This window comes from Heptranchias perlo, chromosome 5, assembly GCF_035084215.1.
Source record: "Heptranchias perlo isolate sHepPer1 chromosome 5, sHepPer1.hap1, whole genome shotgun sequence".
Lineage (NCBI taxonomy): Eukaryota > Metazoa > Chordata > Chondrichthyes > Hexanchiformes > Hexanchidae > Heptranchias > Heptranchias perlo.
The window spans coordinates 67,718,659-67,740,709 of NC_090329.1; the positions used below are offsets into that span (position 1 = coordinate 67,718,659).

The 22,051-nt window shown below is 42.1% G+C and overlaps 1 protein-coding gene across 9 annotated transcripts in view; it reads left to right on the top strand.

Annotated features, from left to right (window-relative positions):
• Positions 1–441: 441 nt before the first annotated feature.
• LOC137321833 (protein 4.1-like) overlaps positions 442–22,051 on the top strand; it is a 160,284-nt gene continuing 138,674 nt past the window's right edge. For 3 of the 9 annotated variants that reach the window (XM_067984553.1, XM_067984546.1, XM_067984552.1), the window contains exon 1: positions 446–665. The gene's annotated coding sequence lies outside the window, so the exon portion shown is untranslated. Of the gene's footprint in view, positions 666–22,051 lie in introns of all 9 variants that reach the window. The other 6 variants (XM_067984555.1, XM_067984550.1, XM_067984551.1 and 3 more) reach the window with 3 other exon arrangements.

A 22,051-nucleotide genomic window follows, 5' to 3' on the forward strand; every position in this document is an offset into this window, starting at 1 on the left:
TGCCACCTTGCCACAGTCGGGCTGGTACTTGACTGAGCCCCGCCCTCGTGTGTTGCTTTCTGTTCTCTCTCTCCCCGGCCGGTTACACACTGAGTGTTTATTGGCCAGTGCGTGTCGACCGGGAGGAGCTGTTTCCCCGCCCCCTAATCTCTCAACCCAACTTGATTTTCGGACTTGATTTGCGAGAAACAAAACCCGATTTCGGTGATTGACAGCAACATCAGCCACTCAGAAAGCAGCGAGTTTGCAAATACGCCGAGTGGAGCGCTGACATCACACTTGGAGTCGGGCCAATAGTCTTCGGCCCTCGAGGCAGGTTTTTTTTTTGGTGTGTGCGTGGCCGCGCCCTACCCACAGCAAGTTAGATTGTGAGAGAGGCGGGGCTGTGTGGATGAGAGGAGGAGGAGGAGTCTATCCAGGGCTCTGAGACTCCGCCCCCTCCCCAACCAGCCGTGGAACCTGAATCAGTTTAGCGCGCGCTCGAGGGAAATTTCAAGTGTGGAGGGTGAGCGTGTGTGAGTGTGAGTGTGCGCGCGGTGAGGTGAGGTGTGTTTACTGCTGTCGGCGGCGGCGGCGGCAGCAGCCGAGTGGACCCCCCCGTTAATCGTCGGTAATAAATTACAGCAGCAGCAAGCAGCAGGAGGAGACCCATCGGCTCCGAGCAGGTAACTGTCGCGGGGATCGCTGGGGACCGTTCTGCGGTATGGGAGTGCGGTGGCATACGATCCCTGTCTCTCCGGGGGCAGGCGGGCGGGTGGTGGTGGTTTCACTCCCGCTGATAATTTCTCCGGGACGAGCGGCGGCGGTGGCGCCATTTTGAGCGGAGATCCGTGATTTTTCAGTTTTTTTTCGGTGCAGGTTTCCCCCCCCCCCCGTCCTCTTTTTCCTCCTAAAATGGAAGATTTGTGATTCCGTGTCTAGAATTGCCAAATAGTAAAGAGCGTAACCCCCCCCCCCCCCAGCCCCCGGCAAGGGTGAGTGGCCACCACCCACTCCACGGATTTATGTTTACAGAGGGGATGGTGACTTTTTTTTTTACAAAAAGTAATTTTTCTAAGCCGATTTGCCCCTTTTGCCGCTCGCCGTGTAACGGTGCCATGAGCTGGAGGAGATGACAGCAGCTGCGAACAGCAGCAGTCAGAACGGTTTTAAAGCCCCGCGTCTAATATCTGCCTCGCCCCCATCCACACCGATGAGAATTGCAAAAATTATTTTCTTTTAAAAAAGAAAAAACTTGATTGGCTTTTTGGATGAAATTATTGCTCTGCGTGCAATGTTAAATTCTGTATTTTCCGTTCTTCGATTGGACTTTGTGCAACAGCTTGTTCGTGCCAGTTCACTGAAGCTCGTACAAAAAAAAAGCAATGGTTTAAAAAAATTTCCGTATATTGGCGGGTGGGTAAGGTTTGACTGCGGTAATAATTAGAATAAATGTCATGTTCTTCATGAGTCTGTCTTCGCTGCGTGTGTTTGAAGTATGTGAATCCGACAGCACATCTTTATAGTAATTGCTTTGACTCCAGGGCGAGCCGTTCTGTGACTCCTTGGATTATCAGTTAAATGCAGTTATTTGGCCATAAAATGGTTTAATAACTTATTGCTTTTAGATTTTAGGGTTCATCAGCCCTATTAATATACTCAAATGAACTGCCACACATCCTACATTCCTACTTATTGTTCCACATTTCTCTTGCATTATGCAGAACGCAAACCTGTTATTTAACATCACAAGTTTTCATTTCAAATGCAATTTTGTATGCAAGGGATGTGACTAATACATTATATATTTTGCACAAGGCTATAACATGTTAAGGTTGGGAGGACATAATCTGTAACAATGTCTTGATACTGAAGAGACTGTGGAGAGAGTATTTTTGCCACTAAGGATTTTCATGTGTACAAATCCATTTACAGAAATTGTCCTGCTACTTTGTTATTACCTATTGGTTGGGCTGTTCTTTAACATCAACTTGCACTTGTATAAAGGCTTTAACACAGCAAAATGACCCAAGTCACTTTATGTTCAGAGAAGTGACTGAAAGAAAAAGACTTGCATTTATATAGTGCCATTCTCGACGTCCCAAAGCACTTCACAACCAGTGAAGTACTTTTGAAGTGTATTCACTGTTATAGTGTAGGAACTGTGGTAGCCAATTTGTGCACAGCAATGTCCCACGAACAGCAATGTGCTAATGACCAGATAATCTGTTTGTGATGTTGGTTGAGGGATAAATATTAGCTAGAACACCAGGGAGAACTCAACCGCTCTTCGAATAGTGTCGTGGTATCTTTTACATCCACCTGAGAGGGCAGACGGGGCCTCGGTTTAACTTCTCATTTGAAAGAGCGCACCTCTGATAGTGCAGCATTCCCTTAGTACTGCACTGGAGTGTCAGCCTGGGTTATGTGCTCAAGTCTCTGGAGTGGGACTTGAACTCACAATCGTCCGACTCACAGGTGAGAGCGTGACCAATTGACCCATAGCTGACTGAAGGCATGGTAGAAGGTATGAGAACTTTTGAAGATAATTTAGAAGCTGAGAAAAGACGGAGCAAGGCAGAGTGGTTTGGAAGAAGAATTCCACACTGCAGCCTGAAACTGACAATGGAAGGCTTGGGGAAGGGGAACACACAGTAGACCAGAGTCAAAAGAGTGCAGGTTGGGGCTTGAGATGGTTGCAGAGATAGTATGGGATTTGAGGATGAGGATTTTGGAAATTTATGTGCTGGGGGATGGGTCCCTTTGGAGTTCAACAGTCAAAGGAATGATGGGTGAGTGGAACTTGATATGCGATATGTGGCAAATGGTAAAGTTTGGGGTGGGTTGAAGTTGTGCAGGATTGAGATTAGGAGTTGAAGTTGACTCAGGAGGTGACAAAAGTGTGGATGATATGGAGGTGGAATTAGGTGGTCTTGGTAATGAATAGGGCTTTGAAGCTCAGCTTAGGTCAGTCAAAATAAAAATTGGAGTTACGCATCCTCATTTTATCCTGAGCAGGCAGCTGGAGAGGGGGATGGAATCAGTGTTTGTATGTATGCATGTGGAGGGATGATCAGGAGGATTTTGGTCTTGCCTGTGCTTAGCTATGCAGTGCTTTGTTTAATAGCAGTGGCAATTGAGAGAGGTGGTGGAAAAATAAACTTAGTGTTGTCATGATACATATGGAAGCTGACGGAGAAACTGGGAGAAGGAAATGGAGTGCTTGCAAATATTTTGATAATGTTCCTTGGGATGTTTTATTATGTTAATAGTGCTATATAAATGCAAGTTGTTGTTTGCAGGAGGTGGAATGGGAAGAAGTATAATCCAGGCAATTGTGAGAGTCGGTGAGATTGTAATGGATGTCAGTGGAAAGCACACCCAGTCTGGGAATGGAAGAGTCAAAATGGACCATGAAAATTTGAAGCAAAATTAATTAAGTTTTCTAGGTCAGGGTGAAAGCAGGAGGCAACACTGACAGAAAGAGAGGGGAACTGAGTAGGACTGGAACAAAGGGTGTTCAAAATATACTACAAAAAGACAGATGTAGTTAGGACGAGTGCAGATTAGGAAGTATTGAAAAGCCTCATTTATAATAAAAGCTAATCATGGTGCTAACAGTCAGCAAGGACCCCGCAAGAGTGCTATTTAAAGGGATCATCTCACCATACAGGTTAGTTGCTGGTTTGACCTCTTGGGCTGCTAGTTACCTCCTGGGCCTTTCTTTTGGCTATATTCTCCATTCCACAAGTGAATTCTCACGTTTGTGAACAATTTTGTACTGGTGCTGCACTGCTTTTGTCTGCTTTGATAACCGTTTTAATCTAGTCATGGGTGGTCTGGTAGGTCTGCCTTTAGGGCAGTTGGATGAGGGGGAGCAACAAAGAAGAGGGGAGCACTGGTAGCTGGGAGAAGAGGGAGGAGGAGGACACTTCCCATTGAGGCCTTAACCATAGTGGGTCTTCAGGGCGCTCTTCTCATACCTCATCCTCACCGAGGAATTATGTGTGCAGTGCCAAGGAGGCAGCACCAAGTTATGACACCTGCTGCAGTCACAACTGGAGCCCTAAACCAGGGTGTGGACAGCACTGCCTGTAGCTATCAAGGTCACTAAATTTTACACCCGGGGTCATTCCAGACTGCAGCAGGCGACATCTCCCAGTTTGCTGTGTATCAGGAAGATCACCGAGGCGCTCTGCAGCAGGAGGAACATGTACACCACACTCCCAATGGGCAGAGTGAAGCAGGATGAGAGAGCATCAGGCTTTGCATTGCAGGCTCTCAGTTACCAGCCTGGCATCTTTCTCAATATAAAGCGATACCACTTCCTGAATGCCCAGCTTGTTTGTGACCAAGGGCAACACATCATGCAGGCCTGTGCCAGCTTTTCTTGCAGCAGTCATGATTCATTCAACCTGAGTCAGTTCTCTGTGCTGCCTTGATTCCAATCAGGCAGTCTTGTTACTTGGCGATGAGGGATATCCCTGTCAGAAATGGCTCATTACTCCTGTCAGGAACCTGGACATAGACACAGAGCATGGCAACAATGAGAGCCATGATGCCATCAAAAGTATCATTGGGCAGACCATTGGCTTGCTCCAGCAACGCTTCTGCTACCTGGACCGTTTGGGAGGAGCTCTGTAGTACACATATGACAGTGTTTCCAGATTTGTGGTATGCTGCACGCTGAATAACTAGTCTATACTGAGGGACCAGTCCTTGCCACCACCTGAACAGCAAGAGGAGGAGGGGGAGGGGGAGGGAGGGGGGGGAGCGGGAGCGGCCGGCGCCCAGCTGCCAGAGCTCCGACAGCAACCGGTAGACGAGCGCTGCATGTGAACCAACCCCACCCCACGTCATCACCTGTCCTGCAACCCGCATCACCACTGTCCTTACTGCCACCATCCGAGTGCCTGCCGTCCGACATGCCTTATTGGACGTGCCTTCACTGCATTACAATTAGTAACACCAACACCAAATCGAGGGAAAAAAACACTTCACTCCAACAACTCAATTCATATGTGTATAACAGTTAACTTGCTGAATAAGAATCACCTAGAATCACCTTGTGCAATCCCTTCGTAATACATTTTTGCTCAAATTTAGAAATTTTCTGATCCAACTCAAATTACAGTGGAACTACTAGTCTTGATAGGGGGAAAAAGTTACTCACAATTTTTTTTTAAGATAAAGATTAACATTTGCCATTGATTGCTATTTCTTTATTATACATGAAAATGTTAGGAAGGGTGCAGTAATTATGAAATGCTTGAAAAGATGATGTTTCTATTTGAAATGCAGGATCTGCTGACACATTCTTTAAAGATGAACACTGCTAATTCCAAAAACAAGGCAACCTGAGTTTTCTTGCTGCAGCAGTCTTTCCAATGCTGTAATTTGTTTCTTTATCCCTATTTTGTGTGTTTAAAGCAGTTGGTTCTCCTTATGATATTGAATTTAAGACTTTGGTGACCATCTTTTTTTCTTTTATCTAAATAAGTCACATTAAAAAAAAATACTTTGCCTTTAGGTTGAACAGAGGTACCATAACCTAGATTACTGTTGAGTGCAGCTTGGTGGCGTTTGTTGCAGGAAGTGAGAAGGTTGCATTACAGCATTTGGTTGTGTTTTTCTCATGAGTTGTGGTTATGTTTTAAATTCTGTCAATTTGATGAGCAGTTTCCTGCAGTCTCTGTAACTTATGTATAAACATTTTATTTTTCAAAGCCTTGTCTCAAACGTTGCACATTCTTTCACTAAATTGTTTTTAAGTTTACTGTTTAGGATAGTAGTTGCATTCTGTTTGAATTCTCATGGTTTTGTAGTTTCTTGATGCTACAATGAATGCTGAATAAAAGCTTACAAGTTACCCAAATTTATGCTCTAAGTTGTGAACTAGGTAAGTTGGACTGTATCTTCACCATAGCAGAAAAGCTGACACTTGAGCTGTGTTAATTGATTGTAGAGGTGTTGGTACTCCCTTGTGTAGTGTCTGATAGGTACATCTGTGCATTTGCTGTTTGATTCACATAGTCTGTTCACTTTTATAGGAGGTGTAAGACTTAGTGCAGTGGCTATAGAATCTATGGGTGAGAGAAAAATGGTACACAGCCAAACAATGCTAGTCTGCCAGTATAGAGAAATTGTGCACAGGTGGTTTGTAAACCAGCTGCACACGTTGTCTTGCACAAGCAGTAAGCATGCCAAGCTCAAAGTTAGTGTCTTAAGGGCCATGTGGTTTCAGTTCAGAAGCAATAACATTCACATTATTAGCTGTATTTTAAAAGTTAAGTTTAGTTACTACTTAAATTGAGTCTTCAAAAAACTGTAATGACAATGTTTCTTCTGCCAGTAGATTCCAACTAAAACGTCTCAGCACCAAGCCTAACTCTGTTAAAAATGTTTGAATTGAAGAGTTGAAATGTGCACAGGCATCATAGAAACTCGGGAAACTAGTATGAATGGCAGTGTTCTGGAGCCCAATACATAGAAAGGTGACTCGAACTAGTAAAACATTTTGTAAATATCTTTTTTAAACGGTTGTCAGGAATTGCTACTATAGTCCACTGTGTATATATTTCTGTGACTTTGTAACTGACACAGATATAGTGAACTACTTATGTGAATGAAGTTGGATCGTGTTACTGTATCGTAGTATACATGGGGGCATGTTTGAATTTTGGAGATACAAAATTGGAATAGTCCAACCATTTTTTTCGTTAAACTTTTGATTTATCATAGTGCTCTACGTAGTGTCACTATGAAATTTCAAGGAAGAAACCTACATAATATCATTGTAATAATATAGAATGGTTTCTTTTAATACCATTTTTTGCTTACCAATGAATTGATTGACTCTGTTATCAAATTGATACCTGTGTGTACTGGCTTATTTTAGTGATGCATTAGGCTTCCATTTCACTTGTGACACTAGACCACACAATGATTTTCCTGTAGTTGAGTGTTTTTCCCTTCACTAGGGTGCGACCAGTCTGTTTTTAACAACTATAATTTTATGCACTTTATTCTATTCAGTTTAATGTAAACTGTAGTTAATACACCCATTTACATAGCCACATTTTTACAGCTATGCACATATTGTGGTTGTTTTCGTCTCTGTATTGAGTTCCTTTTGTGGTTTTAAAGGCGAAGTAGGGAAGGAGACTTGACACTTGTTCAATCTTGAACAGCTGTGTCGAATTGTATGAACAGGATGCTGCACAAAAGGTTACTCAGTATCATATTTATTTCATGAAAAAGTAAAATTTTCCTTTTCGAGTTCAATAAAAATCATTCAACTGCTTCCTACACTTCTATTTATATGACCTGTGTACTTGAATTTCACTTTTAAAAAAAATATAAACTGGCCAATTCATTATTTATGTTATTGAATTTAGAGAATGGAGGAGTGAGCAATTTGGTGTGAAAGACAAAAAAGTATGTTTTGAGTTATTTAGAAGATACAGGGATGATGAGATAATATGGTCACACCTCCCATTTACTGATGCTGAGAAACGCAGCTTTTTTTTTCATTTAATTGTCTCCTGGGAAAGTAGTTCTAGTTGGGTGCTTTGCATGTATATATTAATACACATAAAATGCAAAAATTTCACGTCACAGTCATAAAATAACTATTATTCTTTTAACAAACAGGGCCCTGTGACGTGCCTCTTTAAGAGAATTTTACTCCACTCGAGGGATGAGCTTTGGCCAAATGGCTTTTTCTTGTGTTCTTCTGAATCACTGGGTCATTGTGTTCATTTTAAGTTTGGTGTTATACAAAGGCCATAATGATACTGTGATTTTCCCATATTTCTACTACATAGTGTCTTATTGGCCTAGAAACTGCTGGAGCTGTGCATCTCGTGGCGAGTGCCATGAATTGGATTTTTTCCTCTCCTTCAGATTGTATTATTTTTCAACCGCAAATTGTTGGAAATGTGAATTGATAATGGTGCAGCGACATACATGGGGCCTTTGGGACCCAATGAACATCTGGTCTAACAGTCTATCTTCTTAACCAATGAAATTTAAGAGATAAAGAAAGAGTGAACGATAGAAGAAAATTGTCAAATGAGAAATAGAGAGGGAAAGCAAGAGTGGATCGAAAGAGAAAAAACAGACAAAGGAAAAATAGAAAACCAATTTTAAAAATTACCTTTGATCCCTGTCCCTCTTTTCCCCTCACCCAATTCCCTAAGTAAGCATGATTTCTTTCCTTTCTCCATTAGCTTATAAGTAGGAAACAATAGAACAAGACCTGCACTTTAACAAAACTAGAAGGCGTACGTGTATTGTGGAATCTCTGTGGGAAATCTGATTTCGGCCATTTAATGCTGCCAACCCAAATCCCCCACACAACATCGCTACTTGACATTGCTCAATAAAAGAGAATGTAGGTTTTATTAAACCCAAGCGTGTAATATAATTAGCCTACACGATTGGTATGAGTGGATTCACAGGAAACCAGTAATTAACCTGATCCTTACATCAGCTCTTGCCTGTAATGGCACTAAGTTGAAAGAAGAAAAGTTCCAATTTCCACATTCATCTCTTCCAGCGTGACAGGTACTGTCTAAAGCACCATGGATTAATGATCAGTTGAATTGATGCAGCCCTAGCAGATCCACTAAAGAATAAAACTTGCTGTGTATATTGACAAGAACTCCAAACACCACTTAAGCAGTGTAATCAACTCAATCAACAGACAGACAGTAATACCCCATCCTAAAAAGTGTCACATGGTAACTGAAATTATTTTGGCAACCAAGTAACCATTAACATTGTCCTCCTCTTCCTCCAGTGTTTGTCTGAAATTAGAAAGCTATCTACATGGTCCTACAGCACTGTTGACTATTGTGCTATTGCTACTGGCAGTTGGTGACATTTCTGTCCAGTTTCATATGTCATTGAGTCATCTTTACCTTTTTTCCTCTTAAGTTTTGGCCTTTACTTTCTTCTAGCAGCATTATGTTGCCTTGGTTTCTTTTTCCTCTGGCTGTACTGGAATTTCCTTTCTGGTACTTTCTTGCAGTTATTAGCCTTTCAAATATCCATTCATTGCTTCTGTGTATAATATGACATCATATAAAAGACAAGACCTACTGAAATCACCCGGAGAGGCCTGTAGGTGTGCTGGAGTCCATTGCATTTCCAGCTGTCCAGTCTTTTCCCCTGTCGAAAGTCCCTTGTTTTTTTCAGAGGGGTTGACATATCTTGAAACTGAGATAGACGGTGCTATAGATTGTAATGTTTTGGCAAGTACTACAATGAAGGGGGGTGTGAGAGGTGGGAAGGAGTATATTGGAACGTGATCCTCCCCTACCAAATAAATAGCCATTGTTTGCGGCAATTAGAAAATGGGATATTTTGGTAAATCTGACAATTGTAGCTGATGCATACTGTTGTCACATGGCTTTTTTAGTGTATTTGTATCAGTATACTATAGGAGGAATTATACTTGTGCCAGTTTGGTCTATTAGTTCTGTTATACTTGTGCGATACTCTTAATTGGTAACATCAATTTGAGATAATTTGTGATAGACCATCAATATTTCACCTCTGTTAATTAGCTCTCTGCAGTCGTAAATGAACATCGGAGGACAAAATCTATAATTGTACTGCTGGAGGTTTTTCTTTATTGTTCAAGTGTATATAATATGAAAATGATTACATGGCTATCATTGTTTAATTTTTTTAAAAACTGAGTGGCAGTGTTCCAAAGTTATAAGCTATAGGTGGTGCTGTGAGTAACTGGCTCTCCTCCACCCCCCCTCCCCCCTTTCTAATGTTTGATTTGAAATTAGTGACAGCCCCCCGCAACCAAGCAGAGCCAAATAGACAACTGATGTGCACCCCCTCTTTCTCCACCCCCCCCCCCCCCCCATGCTGAGACATAAATCTGTTGTAGGGCCTCATGGGCTGAGGCACGTTTCTGCTCACTCTTCCCTGAGTGTCTGTGGTGCAACATTGTAGGAGAACTAGTGCTTTACTAACATCCTAATGACAACACTGGACTCTGGGCAAAGATGTCACTTTCTCAAATTATTTTTAAAAGGATTCATGTCTCAAAATGTGGTCCATTATTGAATTCCCTCCAATATATCTCATTCACTCACCCCACCCCCAAAAATGCAAAATATAGTGTTTCTTTAAAAAGAACATTATATTACATTTCTTTCAGAAGTCCATGCGAACAGCGGAGGGAATTGTTTGTTTCCTTTTTTTACTGTTAATCATACATATACACTGATGTTGCATTTAACTTTGCCAGCAACAGTATTTAAATAGAGCAGTTTTGTTAGAATTATATATGCCTCTCTCCTCCAGATTCCATTACTGCAGTGTTCTCCTGGCCTATCTCCCATTCTCCACATCAATAAACTTAGTACATCCAAAACTCTGCCCATATCCAGCCGGCACCAAGTTTTGCTTACCCATCCTCCCTGACTTACATTGGTCCCTGATCCCCGAAGCGCCAAACTTTAAAATTCTCATCCTTGTGTTTAAATGTCTCCGTGGCCTCCCCCCTCCCCATCTCTGTAACCACCTTCAGCACTGCAGTCCCCCAATGACGAACTCTCCGTTCCTCAGACCCTGGCCTCTTGTGCAGTCCGACCTTCGGTGGCTGTGCTTTCAGTCATCCAGGTCTCAAGTATCAAATAGCACATAAAGGCTTTGTGTTTTTATTCATTCATGCACAAATAATCTTGACAAATGCAAAATTATTACCATAATGTTTGATTGGTGTATAATTTATTACTGTTAATGTGAAGAAATTTTTGGTCCAAAAATTCAAATTATTCAAGTTTGAATTAAGCAATTTTATGCAACATCACAGCAAAACACTTTATTAAAAAAAAACCCATCAAAATGTCTATTGAAATGCACAATTGAAATTTGAGCACTGTACAAGCTGCACAATGCAAAGTTCAGTCATTAGCAAAATACTCTGATTGTGATTTGTTTCCTGCTGACAGCACATTCATCCACAAAGTATTTAGTACAAATAATAATTCCATTAGGACACCTAGTTTAGTTGGCCACTTCCTCAGCTATCACACACAATTGGATGACATGGTGGGATTGGTTCCTCTACCACTGTCTGCATGCTCGATCCATTCACTTGGGCCTTTCCCTCACTCTCACTCCCACTAGCGGGAGCAACTTCCTGTATGGTATCAACAATTTCCATGTCAGTCAGCAATACGGATGTCGTGACTTCCTTATCAACATTGAGAATGGATTCAAACCATTGCTGGCAGGTGCAATAGAAATCTCATGTGCCTAGAAGTTTGCTGTTTGTGTCGGTAGATGTATAAAATCCTCAGCTTTATCAAATGCAGCTGCTTCCTCTAATGGGATTAATTTAGAGTGCCAAAAGCTGTTGGCAGTGGATTTTGCTTTTAGGCTCGGGCCCTTCATGTGAGACCCACAGTTGTCACTTTTGAAGCAAATTCTCTGCCTTGTGATGCCATGCTGCAGCCACTCCTGAAAAAGAGCACCTGTCATTAATGACTTTTGTTTCTGTAGGTTACAGCAACAACTTGCATCTATGAAGTAGCTTCATATAGAAAAATGCCCCAATGTGGTTCAGAGGCATAATTGGGGGGGGGAAGAAAGGTTTCTAAGCCAAAGAAGGATATATTGGGAGGAGTGACCAAAGTTTAGTCATAAATCGGTTTTAACGAGGGTCTTCACAGAGGAGAGGCTGAGGAGTTTAGGGAAGGAAGTTGAGTATGGAGCCTCAGGCTCAAGGCATGGCCGAATGATGGGGCGAAGGGAGAGGTGATGCTCAAGAGGCCAGCGTCAAAGAAACGGAGAGTTTGGGGGAGGGTGTTATCAGGCTAGAAGATTAGAGATATGGAAGGGTAAGACAATGAAGGAATTTAAACAAGAGTTGGACAGAGGTGGATGATGTTACAGAGGTGGAAGTAGGCAGCCTTAGTGATAGCTTCTGACTCCATATCTAAGCTCAAGGTTAAATAGGGCACCAAGGTTGAAAACAGTGTAGTCCAGCTCGAGACAGTGGTAGGGGCTGAAGACGATGGCTTCAGTCTTCCCAATGTTTAGCTGGAGGAAATTGTCAAGACTGGATGCTGTAAAAGACAGTCAAGAGGTAGAGCTGGGTGTCGCTGGGGTCAGCTTCTGCATATACACTGTCATTGGATGATGTTACGAAGAGGCAGCATATAGATGAGGAAGAGAAAGGGGGCCAAGCATTGATTGTTGGACTCCAGAGATCAACTGTGTGGGGGCAGGAAGAGAAGCCATTTCCAATTCATGTGCACAACTCTGTTACATTGATTCAATCATTTTGCTTAAGAAATTGCAATGTTAACGTTTCTAAAATGTGAAGAGCTCATTCTGAAATAAAAAATTAAACTTGTGTAACAATACTTTTGTTAACAATTTTACAACACCAAGTTATAGTCCAGCAATTTTATTTTAAATTCACAAGCTTTCGGAGACTTCCTCCTTCCTCAGGTAAATGTTCAGGATCTCCTTGAAGCCTACGCATTTCTACATATAGAACAATACATGGTGTTTACAGACTGCCCCTGCAACTGCCCGTTGCCAAGGCAATCACCGTGTTCAGACAGAGAGGTGTCACCTGCAGAACCCCCGAATACACATTCAACAAAAAAACAAACAGGGAAAAAAAACAGAGAAGAAAAACAGAGAGAGGCAGAAACATCCGGAAGGCAGAGAGAGCCAGCAAATGACCCATTATATTAAAAACAGATAACATTTGTTCGCTGGTGGGGTAACGTGTAGCGTGACATGAACCCAAGATCCCGGTTGAGGCCGTCCTCATGGGTGCGGAACTTGGCTATCAATTTCTGCTCGACGATTTTGCGTTGTCGTGTGTCTTGAAGGCCGCCTTGGAGTACGCTTACCCGAAGGTCGGTGGATGAATGTCTATGACTGCTGAAGTGTTCCCCGACTGGGAGGGAACCCTCATGTTTGGCGATTGTTGCGCGGTGTCCGTTCATCCGTTGTCGCAGCGTCTGCATGGTCTCGCCAATGTACCATGCTCTGGGGCATCCTTTCCTGCAACGTATGAGGTAGACAACGTTGGCCGAGTCACAGGAGTATGAACCATGCACCTGGTGGGTGGTGTCCTCTCGTGTGATGGTGGTATCTGTGTCGATGATCTGGCATGTCTTGCAGAGGTTACCGTGGCAGGGTTGTGTGGCGTCGTGGACGCTGTTCTCTTGAAAGCTAGGTAATTTGCTGCGAACGATGGTCTGTTTGAGGTTGGGTGGCTGTTTAAAGGCGAGTAGTGGAGGTGTGGGGATGGCCATAGCGAGGTGTTTGTCCTCATTGATGACATGTTGAAGGCTGCGGAGAACATGGCGTAGTTTCTCCGCTCCGGGGAAGTACTGGACGACAAAGGGTACTCTGTTGGTTGCGTCCCGTGTTAGTCTCCTGAGGAGGTCTATGCGATTTTTTGCTGCGGCCCGTCGGAACTGTCAATCGATGAGTCGAGCGTCCTATCCCGTTCTTACTAGGGCGTCTTTCAGCGTCTGTAGGTGTCCATCGCGTTCCTCCTCGTCTGAGCAGACCCTGTGTATTCGCAGGGCCTGTCCATAGGGGATGGCCTCTTTGACGTGGTTAGGGTGGAAGCTGGAAAAGTGGAGCATCGTGAGGTTGTCCGTGGGCTTGCGGTAGAGTGAGGTGCTGAGGTGCCCGTCTTTGATGGAGATTTGTGTGTCCAAGAAAGAAACTGATTCTGAGGAGTAGTCCATGGTGAGCTTGATGGTGGGATGGAACTTGTTGATGTTATCGTGTAGTCTCTTTAGTGATTCCTTGCCGTGGGTCCATAGAAAGAAAATGTCGTCGATGTATCTGGTGTATAGTGTTGGTTGGAGGTCTTGTGCAGTGAAGAAGTCCTGCTCGAACTTGTGCATGAAAATGTTGGCGTATTGGGGTGCGAATTTGGTCCCCATGGCTGTTCCGTGTGTTTGGGTAAAGAACTGGTTATCGAAGGTGAAGACATTGTGATCCAGGATGAAGCGGATGAGTTGTAGGATGGCTTCCGGAGATTGGCTGTTGTTGGTGTTGAGTATTGATGCTGTCGCAGCGATGCTGTCATCGTGGGGGATACTGGTGTATAGTATGCACAAGTTCGAGCAGGACTTCTTCACTGCACAAGACCTCCAACCAACACTATACACCAGATACATCGACGACATTTTCTTTCTATGGACCCACGGCAAGGAATCACTAAAGAGACTACACGATAACATCAACAAGTTCCATCCCACCATCAAGCTCACCATGGACTACTCCTCAGAATCAGTTTCTTTCTTGGACACACGAATCTCCATCAAAGACGGGCACCTCAGCACCTCACTCTACCGCAAGCCCACGGACAACCTCACGATGCTCCACTTTTCCAGCTTCCACCCTAACCACGTCAAAGAGGCCATCCCCTATGGACAGGCCCTGCGAATACACAGGGTCTGCTCAGACGAGGAGGAACGCGATGGACACCTACAGACGCTGAAAGACGTCCTAGTAAGAACGGGATATGACGCTCGACTCATCGATTGACAGTTCCGACGGGCCGCAGCAAAAAATCGCATAGACCTCCTCAGGAGACTAACACGGGACGCAACCAACAGAGTACCCTTTGTCGTCCAGTACTTCCCCGGAGCGGAGAAACTACGCCATGTTCTCCGCAGCCTTCAACATGTCATCAATGAGGACAAACACCTCGCTATGGCCATCCCCACACCTCCACTACTCGCCTTTAAACAGCCACCCAACCTCAAACAGACCATCGTTCGCAGCAAATTACCTAGCTTTCAAGAGAACAGCGTCCACGACGTCACACAACCCTGCCACGGTAACCTCTGCAAGACATGCCAGATCATCGACACAGATACCACCATCACACGAGAGGACACCACCCACCAGGTGCATGGTTCATACTCCTGTGACTCGGCCAACGTTGTCTACCTCATACGTTGCAGGAAAGGATGCCCCAGAGCATGGTACATTGGCGAGACCATGCAGACGCTGCGACAACGGATGAATGGACACCGCGCAACAATCGCCAAACATGAGGGTTCCCTCCCAGTCGGGTAACACTTCAGCAGTCATGGACATTCATCCACCGACCTTCGGGTAAGCGTACTCCAAGGCGGCCTTCGAGATACACGACAACGCAAAATCGTCGAGCAGAAATTGATAGCCAAGTTCCGCACCCATGAGGACGGCCTCAACCGGGATCTTGGGTTCATGTCACGCTACACGTTACCCCACCAGCGAACAAATGTTATCTGTTTTTAATATAATGGGTCATTTGCTGGCTCTCTCTGCCTTCCGGATGTTTCTGCCTCTCTCTGTTTTTCTTCTCTTTTTTTTCCCTGTTTGTTTTTTTGTTGAATGTGTATTCGGGGGTTCTGCAGGTGACACCTCTCTGTCTGAACATGGTGATTGCCTTGGCAACGGGCAGTTGCAGGGGCAGTCTGTAAACACCATGTATTGTTCTATATGTAGAAATGCGTAGGCTTCAAGGAGATCCTGAACATTTACCTGAGGAAGGAGGAAGTCTCCGAAAGCTTGTGAATTTAAAATAAAATTGCTGGACTATAACTTGGTGTTGTAAAATTGTTTACAATTGTCAACCCCAGTCCATCACCGGCATCTCCACATCAATACTTTTGTTAACAGCAATCTTAATTATTTTTTGAGTTTCTCTTAATATACAAAGGAAATGCTTATAATGGTGCATATTTTTTTCTAGGCTCCAATATACTAACATGGTTTTTATTTAACCATGAAATATTTTATTATGTACCCTAGTCTCATGGCAGAAAGAACTTGCAGATACAGCACTTTACATAACTTTAGGAAGTCCCAAAGCACTTCACAGCTAGTGAGTTACTTTTGAAGTGTAGTCAATGTCGTAATGTGGAGAAACGTGGCAACCAATTTGCACACAGCAAGGTGTCTCAAACAGCAATGAAATAAATTACCAGATAATCTGTTGTTGTTTGAGGGATAAATTTGGGGCAGACACTTGGAGAGCTCCCTGCTCTTCTTCAAATAGTGCGATGGGATCTTTTGTATCCACCTGAGAGGACAGATGGTGCCTCAGTTTAATGTGCTCAGATCTCTCGAGTGGGTCTTGAACCTGACTCCGAGGTGAGAGTGCTGTCACGGAGCCAATGCTAACACCTTAATGAATAATTAAAATGAAATGTTTACTGGCATGTGGGGTTGGTGTTAATTGAAATTGTCAATTGCAAACTATTGTTTTGTTGTGACTACATGTAAAAGATAACATTCAGATGCTTTTTTTATATTGAAAAGCTATGGATAACCCAATTATATAATTAGTTTACCAAGTTACCCTTCCTTAAAGATTAAGCTTGGTTTAGAATTTCTTAATCAGCAAATTATAATCTGGTATTAAAGGCCACTTAGTTATCGCTTAATTCAAAACAGAATTGATTTTACAAAGGACGTTAGACTTCTAACGTGCTGTTATAGAATCATAGAATCCTACAGCACAGAAGGGGGTTATTCAGCCCCTCGTGCCTGTGTCAGCTCTTCTATCCAATTAGTCGCACTCCCCTGCTCTTTCCCCATAGCCCTGTAAATATTTTCCTTTTTTATGTATATATCCAATTCCCTTTTGAAAGTTACAATTGAATCTGCTTCCACCACCCTATTTCAGGCAGTGCATTCCAGATTGTATCTCGCTGCGTAAAAAAAAAATCTCCTCTTCTGCCCACTGGTTCTTTTGCCAATTACCTTAAATCTGTGTCCTCTGGTTACAGACCCTCCTGCCAGTGGAAACAGTTTAAAATCTGTTCTCTCAATATACTTCAGAAGTGGATTGATTTATAGAGTCCTTTATCAAAATGTAAAGGATAGTATTTTATTCTTGGTTCAGGTTTTTTTTAGTTGTGTTTGGGTCAGGAATTCTATGAAGTAGAAAGTTATTTAGTCCATTGGAATTATACTTGGACCAAAGCTGTGTTAGAATATTAGTACTCTTGTACTTTCCCATCAGGAAGTTAACTCAGACCAAGTGCATTGGTTTTCTTCCCACCATTACCACCACAAATCAGAAAAGCCTCAAATCTGTTTGCTTAACTCTTGAGGTCTAATTAGGAATTCTGAACAGTGTGAAATGATTTTTTAACATGTTGGCAGAAAATAAAACATTCCAAAGATTTTGTACTACATTTAGCAATCATTTTATTAATTTAGAATTGTCATAGGAAGGATTGAGTGTGAACCTATGTCTTACGAATACAGAAGTACAGTGATGTACATGTTTTTTTTAATTAGCTACCTGGAAGAGAGAGAAAAAGATTTTAGAACAGGAAAAGGCCTCCTGAGCCATCTGGTTTGCTCCCTTAGAGCAAATACAAACTTATAACCTTCTAATATTAAGGAATTTAGTCAGTTGTCTTAGAAGTACTTTGAAGGTGTGTCACTCTTTACTCCACTAGGTGGCAGTCTACTCCATCATGACTCTAAACTGTAGATTATTGTAAACAATTTTACAACACCAAGTTATAGTCCAGCAATTTTATTTTAAATTCACAAGCTTTCGGAGACTTCCTCCTTCCTCAGGTAAATGTTCAGGAGCTCCTTGAAGCCTACGCATTTATACATATAGAACAATACATGGTGTTTACAGAATGCCCCTGCGACTGCCCGTTGCCAAGGCAATCACCGTGTTCAGACAGAGAGGTGTCACCTGCAGAACCCCCGAATACACATTCAACAAAAAAACAAACAGGAAAAAAAACAGAGAGAGGCAGAAACATCCGGAAGGCAGAGAAAGCCAGCAAATGACCCATTATATTAAAAACAGATAACATTTGTTCGCTGGTGGGGTAACGTGTAGCGTGACATGAACCCAAGATCCCGGTTGAGGCCGTCCTCATGGGTGCGGAACTTGGCCAAGTTCCGCACCCATGAGGACGGCCTCAACCGGGATCTTGGGTTCATGTCACGCTACACGTTACCCCACCAGCGAACAAATGTTATCTGTTTTTAATATAATGGGTCATTTGCTGGCTTTCTCTGCCTTCCGGATGTTTCTGCCTCTCTCTGTTTTTTTTCCTGTTTGTTTTTTTGTTGAATGTGTATTCGGGGGTTCTGCAGGTGACACCTCTCTGTCTGAACACGGTGATTGCCTTGGCAACGGGCAGTCGCAGGGGCATTCTGTAAACACCATGTATTGTTCTATATGTATAAATGCGTAGGCTTCAAGGAGCTCCTGAACATTTACCTGAGGAAGGAGGAAGTCTCCGAAAGCTTGTGAATTTAAAATAAAATTGCTGGACTATAACTTGGTGTTGTAAAATTGTTTACAATTGTCAACCCCAGTCCATCACCGGCATCTCCACATCATGTTTAGATTATGGCTTTTGGCTAATGATCACATCCTCAGTTTTTGCAAAGGAGTAGAAAAATCAACCTGTCCACATATATCTTGCATTATATTTTCTCTCAAATCTCTAATTTCCCAATAAGAGTAGATTTACCATTTGCCTTTATCAATCAAGGATTCTGCCCTAAGGATAGGTTTAGCAAAATTTCAGTTGCTCGCTCGCTCTCACTCTCTCTGACACACAGTTTTGGAATAAAATGTTTGCATATCTCTTCAATCTTGCAGAATTCCCCTTAGACTGATTTACCTGCCTTGGAATGACTTTTCCATGATCACGACAGCTTAGTTTCCATCAGGTTGCAAACAACATTTGTACTTGTCCTTATGACTCGGTGTCATTCCAACTCAGATGTCATCCAGCTCTTTTTAAAGCTAGAATCCAGAAGTTTGTCTTTGAAATCTGAATTCTTTCATCTATTTCGCAAGTAGAGCGACCCTGTTCAATTCAAAAAAAATTATATTTTTGGGGTCTCTGATGCTTTCTAGCTTATTAATGTTGCATTATCTATATTTTATTTGATCGATCTAATTGTGCACCCATCATTTTATTTGCCTTTGGGACTGTAACCTTCTAATGTATCAGTCTATTGCTGGGGATGGGTTGTTGCAGTTGGCTAGACAATGGCTTTTCACTTCTGGGAACTGGGGGCAATTCAGCTCATTGCTGGACTATGATGCCAGCATAGAATTTTTAATCAGTTCTGGGAATGGGTGCACAGCACAAATTCCCTTAATTTGATTATATTGGCAATCTCACTGAGGCCAAAAGTTAGTTGGTATGGGAAAATTTAATACTGATGCAAAGGAGCATGTCCTTCTGAGATTGGTGCTGAGGTACATTGGGACAGAATAGAGGGAGCTATGCTCAACATCTGACTGTTAAAACTGATCCTGAAGAGCTTGATGCTAAAGCTTGGTGTCTGAAGTGGAGGTGGTCTATTTCCCAACATTAATGACCCTCACTTCAAACACAATTTTTTTAAAAAGGCTACTGTATATATGTTAAAGTTGACTCTTTTTTCCTGCCAGGCTGAGAACTGGCGCATGATTTGTTTCCAGGTTGTTGCTATTGCCAACTGAACATATGGTACCCAGTGTTGAACTGGGCATTGTGATCACCTAGTACTTGTGTCATGAGTGCCAGGCTTAACTTGCCTGCTATTACTGGATACATTTCTTTTGTTCTTTCCAGTGCTGGATGGTACACTGGCAGAAAAGAGACTGTTGGGGGTCAGGAGAGGGGAAGTAAACCCAGCAAACATCGTTATGCCCTGCAGCAGTACACTTTGTGTTGGCTAGTTATTGTGCAGCATTGAGATCAACAACTGTTTTTCCTGGCTTCCAAACTAAAGGGAAATGAATGTCTTTCTCTTTGTTTAGAGGGAAGGGGAGAGGCAGGGAACAAAATGAAGAGCAGGAGATGACAAACCATGTGTAGGGATGAAATACAGTTGTTTAATGTATTTTGCTGTAACTTAGCAACTTTATCTTTTTCTCAACTTTTCACCTGATAGTTGAAGCAATTGTTTAAAAAGTAATTTTGGTCATTAAGACTGTAAACTGCAACTTGCAGATTTCAGTGGCGGGTGAGGAGGATGCGTATGAAGGAGGGAGGGGTGGAGATGGGAGGATAGAGTAAGAAAGTTGGGGAGGGAGATGGAGATGAGGGAGGAAACCCCAGCCTTTACACGCTCTCCTCCCCCCTCCTTACTGGAATATACCAGTTCCACCTCGTTAGAATATTTCCCATTTGTGATCTACAGTTGTATTTCAGTTTTTTTTTTCTTCCATTTAATCTGGTCATGGTTCATCTTTATTTTGCTATAAGTACATTTGTCCTTGGCCTTTTTTTCCTTTAAATTTTTACAATGAACTTAATTATACATTGGTCATTGTTTCCCTTATTTTAGGTCTCTTATTTGCTGTGCTTCATTACCTAGAACTAGGTCAAGTCGTGCTTTATTCCTTGTTTGAATAACAACATATTGTCTGAAAACACTTTTTGACGTAGAAAGAAAACTTCTCAATTCTCAGTGGTCACATCTGACATCACTGCAGGAAGTTAAATTATCTCGCAAATAGTGTGAGGTACACATTTTTTCAAAAGTAGGATTCATCATGCACCAAATGCATGGGAGAAATCCACTTTTAATGTTAGTAAATAAATACTGATTTAGTGACTTTTTAAAAAATTGCATGTGAAATATACTTATCATTTTTCTGTATCTGAGCTTTATGCAGTTATATTCTCAGTTCTAGGTTTTGTACAGCATTGAATTTTATCTCCTTGAAATCACATTTTTCTTTACATTCAATACAAAAGAATGGAGAGCCTTTATAGAATGAAACCACTATCTGAAATTTTTAAATTGAATAGTCTTAGAATTCTTTTAAAACAGTCGATACTATTTAAATTAAGTGAATGATGAGCAGTGAAATGTAATTTGCGCCACTACATGCTAAATATAAACTTGACTCCACTGCTTAATTCCCAGTTTTAGTAATCCTTGACTTTCCTTACTGTGTACTCCAGTTCAAATTGTAATGTTTCTCCTTTACTTTGTATTAAAACTTAATGGACAATATCTGATACTATAGCTTTTGAAAGTTAAATTGATGCCATCTTAACAGTAAAAATCAGAGTTGTTGAAATACAAGAAGGAGGCCATCTCCATCTTAGGGCAACTATGGATAGGCAATAAATGCTGGCCTCGCCAGTGACACCCGCATCCTGAGAATTTTTTAAAAAACGTTAAGCAAGCAAACATTTACTGTCAAATTTGTTAGTAGTGTTCGTCTCTGGTTGTTTGGACTGTGTTTAGGCAGAAGAACAAGTATTTGTCAGCTGTGGTCCAACTGAACTGTGTAACCTTTTAAAAAATCTTCACCAAAGGCTAGTTGTCTAAGAACTAAAGTAGATAATGTATGGTATTTTTTGTGCATTGCTGTATGTAGTCATTCTTTACATTGGAGCAGATGAAATGGCATTTAACCTGTTGGTGTAATACAATTCCTCCCATTCCTTAATAAATGTTTGGCTACATACCAGATCGTGTTATCCTGTTCTACAGTTGCACCTCAACAACTACGGGGGAAATTTTTTTTTCATAAGGTGAGCTATATTTAAAATTAAACCTTTTATTGCAATCAAGTTCAACAAGCCACTATATTTAGAAGTATTAACTGCATTTTTGAAAATATTTTACTACTTGCTGGTTATTTACAATAGTGTGCAGCCTTTTGTTAGTCATTGGTATGTTTCATTTTTTGAGATGGAATGTGTGGCCAATCCCAAGGCATAGCTGCTTGAAGTTTTTAAAGCAGAGGCGTGTGTTAGCTATTAACAGTTTAGGGGTGTGGGGAGGTGTCAGAAAAGTTTGAAAACTGTGAAACATCAACTGATTTTTTTTATGATGTGGAGATGCCGGTGATGGACTGGGGTTGACAATTGTAAACAATTTTACAACACCAAGTTATAGTCCAGCAATTTTATTTTAAATTCACAAGCTTTCGGAGGCTTCCTCCTTCGTCAGGTGAACGATGTGAAGGCTTCCCCCTTCGTCAGGTGAACTTTTTTTAAGTCACTGACTAACTTTTTGGTGTATTATCATTATTTTAAACTCTGCTAGAGTCCTGGTTTCTGCA